This window comes from Corvus brachyrhynchos, unplaced genomic scaffold, assembly GCF_000691975.1.
Source record: "Corvus brachyrhynchos isolate BGI_N302 unplaced genomic scaffold, ASM69197v1 scaffold101, whole genome shotgun sequence".
In the NCBI taxonomy this organism is placed as follows: domain Eukaryota; kingdom Metazoa; phylum Chordata; class Aves; order Passeriformes; family Corvidae; genus Corvus; species Corvus brachyrhynchos.
In genome coordinates this window covers 4,117,728-4,128,093 of record NW_008237239.1, presented here as the reverse complement: position 1 = coordinate 4,128,093, position 10,366 = coordinate 4,117,728, and the positions used below count along the sequence as shown (strand labels likewise).

Genomic DNA, 10,366 nt, shown 5'->3' with positions numbered 1-10,366 from the left:
CCCGGACGGCCCCGGGGAGCCGGGCGGGCAAACCCCGCACTGCGGGCGGCCCTGCAGCGGGAGGAGGGAGGGGAGGGAGGGCAGAATTTATAACTTTGATCTCAACACATTATTGACTTCAGGATCATTAATACAAGAAGGTATAAATTACAAGGTATTACAGCAGACAGGTTATGAAATTGAAGCTGGTTAACATGGCTTCATTTATTACAAATTATTTTAAAAAATACCAAGTGCTTTTGATTTGAAGCACTTATTCAGACATTTTAAAGTGATATACATACCACTTCACAAAATTTCCTAGTGACCTGTCAAGATCACAGAATCATAGAAATCTCAAGTTGGAAGGAACCCCTAAGGATCATTGAGTCCAACTCCCTGCTCCTCACAGGACTTAATAATGACATCTTCAGAATATTTAATTAAAGAAAATACTGTAGAAGACCTGGAAACAATCTACATATTTTCTTTCTCTAAACAGTAAAATAGGTGCAAGAGTTTCAGTTCTCTTTTTCACTCAATACTACTGAGATTGTCTCAGCACCAAAAGCCCTGTCCTTAAGAGGAAAATTATTCTGCAACAAAAAGGGAATGGCAATCTCTGTCATTTATATTTTTAGATTATTACAATTTGATGAAAAATGATTAAAAATGAGACAAGTCTCCATGTTTTTGCCCTTTAACTTTAAACAGTGGTTTCAAAACATCTGCCATGGTTGGGCATGGCAACATACTGAGTTGTTTTTAATCACAGTTTACCGTAATAGACTCACCTGGTAAGGTAAGGCAGATAAGACTAGCAATCAGTAATGTTATGCACATGAAAACAATCAAAAGAAATATCTGAAAAAGGGGAAAAAAAAAGGAGGGGAAGTTTACAAGAAAGTTATTTAACCAAACCCCAAGAAGCCCCAGCATAAAAAAATATATCATTCTAGAAAGGCAGCTAAACTAGGATGTTCAAATGTTAACTGATGTTTCACTGTATAAATAAATCAGCAATAAGAAACCTAACCACAGTACATGCAGAACACCTACAGTGTTGTGTATTTCTAAGACTTTCCATCAGCTGTTCCAAGAGTAAAAAATAACATTTGAATCCAGAATGACTGAAGTTCTTTGTTATGTCACATTAAAAAGTTCATCTCTTAATTTCTGCACTGATTAGCATGACTCTCAAATAATCCTGAAAAGTTTCTAGCCCTGTATGCCATATGAGCAAGACAGTGGTTTGGAAGGAAAATTGAGACAGGAAAATCTTGCTGACAAAGTTCCTCCAGATGTGCTCAGGTTTCTGTGCTCAGAAGCTGCCAGTGAAGCTGGTTGCTCCTCAGTCAGTTTTACATCTCACCAGAGAATTACCATGTACTTAACTTCTTTAAATATGTCTCAAGCACCAGGTGTTATAAAGTTCTGCTTCACTTATCATCAAAGCCACACAACAAGCAAGCTTGCTATGGGAAAGCTAACATCTTATTCTAACATATTACCATGAGAAAGTTAAATCTGGAACGCCGGGAACGGGAGGGACACCAGGTCCAGCCTCTGGAGCAGGGACTGGCCTCTCTGCACTGCTCTGAGCAGCACTGGTCTAAGGCTTGGGCCCAGCCAGATTTGAAAACGCAGCATGCCACCAGACTTGCTCATTTTGTGTATGAGGTGTGGTACTCACTCTGCGAGACGTTCGATATTAACTGAGTACATCATCTGGAAGTGACACAAACTCCTTATTGCTATACTGGGAGAAATAAAAGTGACGGGAACAAAAAAGACCAGACTCTTGGTGAGTCCTGCTCCTCCAGTTTCTACTTTGCAACAGTACTGGGTTTAAGTAGATTAAAAAATACTGAATTCCAGAATACTACGGTTTTTCAGGCTGCTGAAAGTTTACCGTGCTTCAGTGCAAGGAAAGGCAATTAACTACACAGAAGAGAAGCCTTAAGAACCAATGATGGGGAAAAAGTATGAAAGCTGACCACAGTTTCCCCAGTAAGGTTATGGATTACTGTGATCAAATAACTTTTTCCTCAGGTGTAGAAGCCCTCTGTAAAAGGCACTCCAGTAATTTAAAAAAGAGAAAGGAGTAATTTAAAATTATCTTGAGTTAGATGTACCTGATTTTTCCAAAGCAAAACTTAAGTTCTCGTTGCAGTTTGAGGTTTTGCTGCAGTCTTTCCCTTGTAACAGGTAAAGTAATACTTGATTTAAACCTTGCAAAATAAGTAGGAAATGGGCCAGTGTGTCTGGAAAAAGTCTATTCGCCTCCCTGTGTACAAAATTATATGTGTTTTTGAGGCAAATTTTCAGCTTTGAGACATCTGCAGTGTCTCCAGTGATACAAAGTCTAATGAAATTTGAAAGGAAATCGTTTTTGTTGGCTCTCATTTCTCTGATTTGTTAATCATTCTGCACATTGCCCCTGTGTTAGCATTGGGGCATTCGATACCACTGGCCAAATACAGTAACAAGGTGACCGCCCAGGCTGTGGAATCAGACATACCCTATAACCTTCCCCTTTGATGTGCATTTTGTATTTCTTTAAGATAGTCCAAAAGAATGAATTCCAAAATAATGTGATTAAGAGTTTGTTTTTTGGTTTTTTGTTTTTTTTTTTTTTTTTTTTTTGTGGCTAAACTGTCTTGCAAATACACTTTCTTGAACAAGAATTCCCTGGATTGTTTTCTTGTAGAAAGTGCAATACTTCAGGGCTCCCCACATACCAGAGTGATAGATCTGCCATGTAATGTTAAGAAGTTACTCAAAAGAATTACAATCAGCAATTCCACTGACTGTTTCCCATCTCCAAAATCTCTTCAGCCTCAACCAGAAATTGGGTTGTGTGAGGTAGTCACCTATTTGCAAAACCTCTGATGGAAAAAGGAGAGATTGTTATGTGGTGTATAGCTGACTGTAAAATACTGAGTCTTATTAGGTCTCATTTTTTCACAGGTAAAGGCAATTAGTACTATAACACCCAGCTATTGCTATTTTCTAAACTCTATTAAATGGAAAATGAGCAATTCACAATCTAGACTTAGGTAGCATTTGAAGGCTCATGCATAAGAAGAGAGTAACCCAGGGCCTACTTGCCTTTCTTACGGTAGGTTTCTCGCTGTGTTCCTTTGCTTAATCTGATTGTATTTGGATTTTTTTTTCTTTCATCCTATTTTTATACTCAGTGCTCTTTCACTTTCTTTTTTCTTTATTTTCTCCATGCTGCTTTTTCACTGTACAGTTGAATAATATTTTGACTTCTCTCTTTAGTCACCTGAATCCAATGGCTACTTTAGCCTGACATTACCAATTGCTGAAACATCTCCTCTTTCCTGTATTCCAACCTTATCTTTCTTAGAAGATGGTTGTTTCCATTTTATTCTTGGTGCTTGGGACTCAGAGAACCTAAAACTGAATAGTCTGCTTTAGTTAATTAGTTCATCATCACAACCAGGCAAACAGGCTTTCATATAAATGTAACTACACTGCCCCCATTAATTTTAAATTTGCAGAGTGACACATCTTCCACATACCACAGAAGATCCTCTTCAGACCTGGGTTGTACAAATGTTTATTTATAGAAGGATGTTTTTCTTTGCTTTTCAATGCACATTTACAGTTAAATAAATTTGTCTAGTATTCCCTGTAATGGAGACTTTATATCAAACAGAATCAGAAAGGCAGAAGAGGCTCCAGAAGATCCAGTAGCCTTAGGGATTGTTAAGGAGCAGGCTTATCTCTGGCAAATGCTTCTCTCAGAGGCCAGAGGGGACACTGCCTAACCAGCTAGCAAAGGATTAGAGAAAATGGACAAAGACTGGAATTAGGAATCTGTGAGGGAGAACATGGCTTGTTCCCTAAGTCTTACCAACTTCTGAAGGTGTTGGCAGCAAATGATTTAGACCTGAAATTGAACAGGCCAGAGACAGAAGGAACAGGGACCTCCCTGTTTATCAGTGGATGCTACACTTCATTAGCCATGCTATTATTAATCTATTTACATATCAGCATTGATTTAAGAAAGTTGCACCAGTCTTCTTCTGATCATTGAAATCTGTGAATATATATAACCTATAAATATAGTCAGGGTTTGAGAATATCAAAAATATCAAATGATGACAAAGGGTATTATTTGGGATGGCAATGTGACACTTGGATTGTCTCTGAAAACAGTGTTCTTTGTCAGGACTAAGCTGCTAGACTTGAAAGCACCTAGAGAGTGTTAGGTAACAACATAAAAATCAACCAGGAATTCAAACATTTAGCCCAGCTCCCTGGATTGTTCTTAACTTGCTTCCGCTATTATCCAGGCCTCTGTACAGCTGGAGACTCCTGAGATGTTCATTAACAGAATAAACTGAAGACTCAGGAGAAATATAGATATGAAAACTTTAAAACTTTCAGGCAAAAGAGCTCACTAGGACAGTGGAGGATGGGGATAGATGTCTTTGAGGTCACAGAGATAGGAACATAACGTAACAGCTCACTGGTTAACAATTCTTCAGGTTCTTCAAATCAATAAACTACAGGAAATTAATCAAAAGGAGCAACTGCTCTGCTCTAAGTCCTTGAAGCCTGAAAAGTCTCCCTCTCTCCTGGTTCTTTGTTACTAAAAGTAAAAAGGCTAGGATAGCTGCCTGCGACATGGATGGGGAAATGAGAAAGGCTGTGAAGGCAGGGGTAAAGAGATCTCCATTATACTTGCCCTGGATAAATATTATGATAGGGCTTTATGCAGAACTTAAGCTTTTAGACAACATAAATCATTAAATGGAGCAATCCAGGGGAGCTTGGAGAACTCCTGATTTGTATCAAGCAGGGCACCAGACGTTCTTCAGAATTTCTATATCAAAGAACTGTTTTAGAATTTTGATCATAATATATTCAAATTCAAAAACCCTGTAGAAGTGAAAAGGCCAAATAAACGTACTATAGCAACAGTGAATGTTGCAAAGAGGACTATATAAAATCAAGGAAGTTTGTTAAAAGTAAATTAGGAGGAAATGACCTGTATTAGAGTTTCTGAGTAAGTATCTATCATCTGTCAAAGCCAGTTAGAGGGTCTCCAAAAGACTACCAGAGCTCTACATGAGAATAAAGGATATTATTAAAAAGGAAAAGGAACTCCTAAAAAACACTGTGTTCAGATGAGAAAAACAGAAAATAGCAAAACCTCTGGCAAGCTAAATGTAAAACTGTAAAAGGCAGACCAAAAGCATTTGAAGGAAAATGTTAGTAATGGTATAAAACTTTATTATAAAACCTCTTCCAAACACATCAGAAGCAGGAAGCCTGCAGGATAGAAAAATGGTTTGCGTATGTGGATATTATGAGAAGTTCCTACAGGGAATCCCTTTGTACCACAGAAACCTGTGAGAGTTTTTGGAAAGGTATGTGGAAACAGGGAACTTGGATAATAGGAGATTCCTGTATTTCAGTAAAACTTCTCGACAAATCTTCACTAAAATTGCTTAGAGAAATTAAGCTGCACTGCAATAAAAAGAAAGAATCAGTACTGAGCTATATCAAGTACTGTGCAATACCTTTTCCTAAAATTTGGTTCTATATACATAATCACAGTTAAATACAGTTCTTTTTTTCAAAATTTTTCTTTGCTCTAGCACACTGCTATTTTGATGTATTATCTTAATACATGTGTTATTGTTTAACTGAAGGAAGAAAATATTTGTTGTAGTGAGCACAGTTAGCCGAACCTAGCTTACTGGTAATGAAGAAAACTACATTTTGGTGCAGGTTAATTGACCACAGGCTGATCTCAGTGTAGGACAGGCTGTTCTGTCCATCCAAACTCCCACTCCACTGCAGATAGATGAGCCGGCTTCAGGCTTTTTATACCCCAGTCCACCCCCATCTACCCTCAGCATCTCCTGGCATTCCCCATGTTCCCTGAGGGCAGGACTACTCACCCTCGTTTTAGTAATGTCAGTAACAGACTACCCAGGCAGCAAGTTCAAATGCAGTTTAGGGCTGGTTCTGCCATTTACGCATGATGGCAATGACTGTTCAAGAACCAGCAGCAGACATATTCATCTGTATTATGTCTTACCTCAGTTCTTCCTGTTTAACAAATATTTATCATAAACCCCAAACTGTTCTTCTCAAGATTTTATTTTTTTGCTAAGTCATCCTTTACATTTATCTAAAGGTCCAGCATGTTTTGAACAGTGCAAATGTAACAGTTTCAGTAACAATGCGACAATGAACTGTGTGACTAATCAGTGATGGCAAAGTATTCCCTTTATATATTTTTCAATTTTCCACCTTGTAAGTTGATTACCCGGCTCTGAATGCCAGAATCTGAGTATTAGTACATTTTGCTAGTGGTAGAAACTATCTAACTTCTGTCTGGCAATGGTCCTTCATGCATGTGGTTCTTTCACGTGCATGGGGCTCTTTCACAGAAGAGCAGAAACATATTCATATAAAAGAAACTCTTAGAGAAGTGGGTAAGACTTTCAGCGTCCAAATTATTGTTCTCTCTGTTTGTCCAAGGTGGTAGTGTTTACGATATGACACAGGATTAGAAACTGCCTCCAAGTCTATAAATGTGTACTTGCCAATAAAACCTGTAAACTGTGTATCTGGTGTCACTGAAGTTCAGACTCTTACCTAGTGTAAGTTGGTGTAGCTGCTCTGACTTCAGTGGAGTCATGCTGATTTATACAGCTGAAGACCTGGGCCTTAGCTTTTGGACCTGGGAATTTTAACAAAAAAAAAAGAAAAAAGTAAAATTTAGTCAAGTTCATCCTTTCCTTCAGTAAGTTATAGCTGCCAGCTTGTTATGCTGGAGACATTATTACTATAATACGACAAAACAAAAATGCAGTATTATGAATGAAAATTCATAGCCATTACATTTTAAGCCAAATAAAATAAATATCCATGCATATAGATCCCATGGGCTTTAGTGATGGAAATGAGGAATGAGGATGTGGTGTCTAAAAAAATGACTGAAACCTTAACCATAACTTTAATTTTCCTCTCCCACCTGAATAAAACCCAGGGTAAATCAGACATCCTCACCATTGTACCCCCAGTGTTGAACTCTGGGGTGTCCATAGGAGCAAGTTACCTTACATTGTAACACAGGTAAAATTTAAAAGTTTGTAAAATATATTGGGATTTTTCAATGGACCATGGTAGATGTCTTGTCTATTTAGCACACAAGTCAATGAAGCCACAGACCTCATGGAGGTGCATATTCGAATACATTGTGTTATCCACTGTATCATTCCAGGTGATAGACCTGACAGCTATTGTAAATACACAGTTCAGGTCTTCTTGCCTGAACTCAATAAAGTGTACACCTTTGCAGAAAGGCAGCCTGAGGTTCATGATTAATTAAACACCATTTAGTGTTTACATTTAGTCCTGACACGAGACAAAAAGGTACCTACATTGCATGTAGGCATTTTGCCCAGAGTCTACTATGTCTTTGACCAGTATGTTCTCAATTCCATTGTTACTCAAGAAATTTAATTCAAATCACTTTATTCATTCTTTCCATATATATAAGCTTGACCAAATTTCCTAATCTCTTGTTCCAGCCTTTCAGATAAAAACAAAAGGTAAACCAGCATTTGTTCTGCTAGCATCCTTTCTCTCACTCAGCCTGTGTCACAACTGGTTAGAGTGCAATTCTCCCAAATAAGAATTGTCTCTCACCATGTCTTTGCACTTTGCCTGGTTGAATGGAGCCTATGCCTGTGCTGCAATGCAAATGAATAATAATTTATGGTGATGTTGGAAGGGTGTTGACAGAAATGGAGCTAACGGCATGAGTGGGGAATAAGTGCATTTATCCTAAAAATAACTATTGTCAGTCAAAAAAGCAAACTTAATTTCCACTGTTTAGTCTTTATTAGCTGAAACCTTAGAAAGAACATGATTTTCAGTGGCAATTCTGCTAGAATGGGGACTACAGAAGTTTTCTACTGACTTCAGAGCCAGCTTAAGACAAGAAAAAATGGACAGAACAAGTGAAATAAATATTGCTGGCATTTTACAATAAAATGGGGGTGCATTTTATAGGTGGCTAGCAGCTTGTAATTACCCTTAATAAAACTAATCCTTTCCCTGTGGTTATTAAAATGTTTCATGAATCAGCAGGCCATGAAAAGGACTCACTCCCAATCTCTTAACTTGCACTAAAACTGAGAGATGTCCACTTGAGTCATAATTCCCAGTGCCAGTCTTGTTTCTCTGCCTGCTATTGGAATTCAAAGCCTCTGAGGGAATTAAAACTAACCCATTAGTTCCTAATTAAATCCAAAAGGGTTGTGAAATGTAACCAAATAACTTTATAGTGTTTCTTGGGAATATGATCTCAGGAGGATAAGGAAGGAGCAATGGCTTTCAATTAATGATTTTCCCCTTCTAACACACAGGAAATGTCTGCAATGTTCTTTTGACCCCTTTTAATTTCTTCAAGGGGAGCATTTGACTCTTCAAGCTTCCTCCTACAAATATATTTTTAAAACTTCCTGCAGGTTTGTAATAATTTAGTAGGATAAAGAAGTACAGTCATTACTATAGCAGTCCTTTTTTCTTCAATTAGTATTTCTAATCACATTAGACATGTTTTCAGTATCCAGAGAGGATGCCTGATCCCTACAGCTATCATGAACTATTAACTTTAATTAAAATTTACAAGTCTAATGTTGTTACATCTGCTAAAAGCATTAACTGCCATGTTAATTACCAAAATGTTAATGTTGCGTTAAAATATGAATGTTCCCTTTTGACAGTTCATCTGTGGTTTAATTATTTATTTTTGGTAGAATATCTCCTCAAAAAAAGAAAAAGGCATAAAAGCATAAATGCTGGCTGAAATAATGAGACATAATGGGAAAACTTCATCCAGGAAGAAAACTTAATACTTTAGAATACCAGTTGTTAGCAGAAATTCATTTGCATTCCTTGCTGTGTCTAAAATAAATACATAGCACTTGTGTCATGTCTAAAATGTTATTTATAATTGCAGCACATTCTTCTGCTTTTACTTGATAGGGATATCTAATGTGCAGGACAAGTTCTTAAATCCCCGTAGTTCAGCAGTGTCACCGTGATGGTGCTACAATAGAAACTCCCCTAAAAAAAAGATTTCAGGACTTCACATCAAAAACTTTCTTGAATTTCTGAAGGTTTCCCCATATAACTCATTTCAAAATAGATTTACAAAAGGAGAGGTCTAGAACACAGTCCTGGAGTTACTGCACTCACTATCCCAAGAGTACAGGATCAAAGTGAAAGTCTTTTTAAATCACTGCAATTAGTAACAAGCATAGCAAAGACTTCGCAGTGGCTCATCTAAAGTAAACAGAAATCTCTGCTTAAAGTAAAGCTGTCTCTTGCTATATTTCATGGTAAGATACTCCTCTATCATATTATTCTTAAAGGCATTGTCACTGAACTTAATAAATGAGAAAGTTCTGACAAACCAATGTTAAATATAATTGTTAGTTTCTCTCACGTTGAATAATTATTTTAATAGCTGAAGTTAACAGTCTGCCAAGTAATTTCTTAATATGATTGTAAATAGGTACTGTTAGATTTTATGCCATACTCTATTTTTAAATTTTGCATGAAGAAACCTTAATTTCTCCTGTAGATCTTCTATGGTACGTGTCAGAGGCACATTCCTCATACTCTGTACTCTCTTGAATGTTGGAAGTAGGCAGCTGTTTAGTGGCAAGTGCATAATTGGTTTTGTGGGTGGAGGAAAATTTTTAGAGATCAGATGTCCAGTTCACAGATTTAGATGGTCTATTAGGATAATAAAATTTTTTAAATCCCCAAGTAAGACCACTGCTAGTTGTCAGTGGACTTTGAGCTACCAGGACAGCACATGTAACCCCTCTTGCTTCACCACAGCCTGACCTCTTCTGATGTCCAGATTTTCTCTGCACTGTATGGTGGAATTAGGTAGTTCCAATTATAAAACAGGAGCTTTAATGTAACATATTTAGAGCTCTTCTTAGAGGTGTGTATCGTACCAGAGCTATGGAATTCTACATGAAAAGTTGCATTCAGTTGTCTTTTCAAGTTAACATGGTAGGAGAGTGCTGCAATAAATCATCATTTGTCTTCCACGGAGTTTGGAGAATTTGCCTCCAAATCCATTTGCTGGGCCTTTGATAAAAAAGAGCCACTGAACAAACTGGTCTGAAGCAGAGAAAAGCTCTGCAGTCTCCCAGATGTTCGGAGCCCAGATTGGTCAGAGTTTATAGAATATATCCACATACAACCCCACCTCCCCTCACGAAAAACCCCAAGCAAACAAACTAACCCACACATTCAAGCTCAGATGGCTGGTTATGTCCTATGAGCCCTGTTGCAGGCACATTCAGCA

The 10,366-nt window shown here is 37.6% G+C and overlaps 1 long non-coding RNA gene across 1 annotated transcript in view; it reads left to right on the top strand.

Moving 5' to 3' along the window:
• The first annotated feature begins 1,509 nt into the window (after positions 1–1,509).
• LOC108445558 overlaps positions 1,510–10,366 on the top strand; it is a 41,349-nt gene continuing 32,492 nt past the window's right edge. The window contains exon 1 of the long non-coding RNA XR_001860450.1: positions 1,510–1,783. This is a non-coding gene — a long non-coding RNA (uncharacterized LOC108445558). The remainder of the gene's footprint in view (positions 1,784–10,366) is intronic.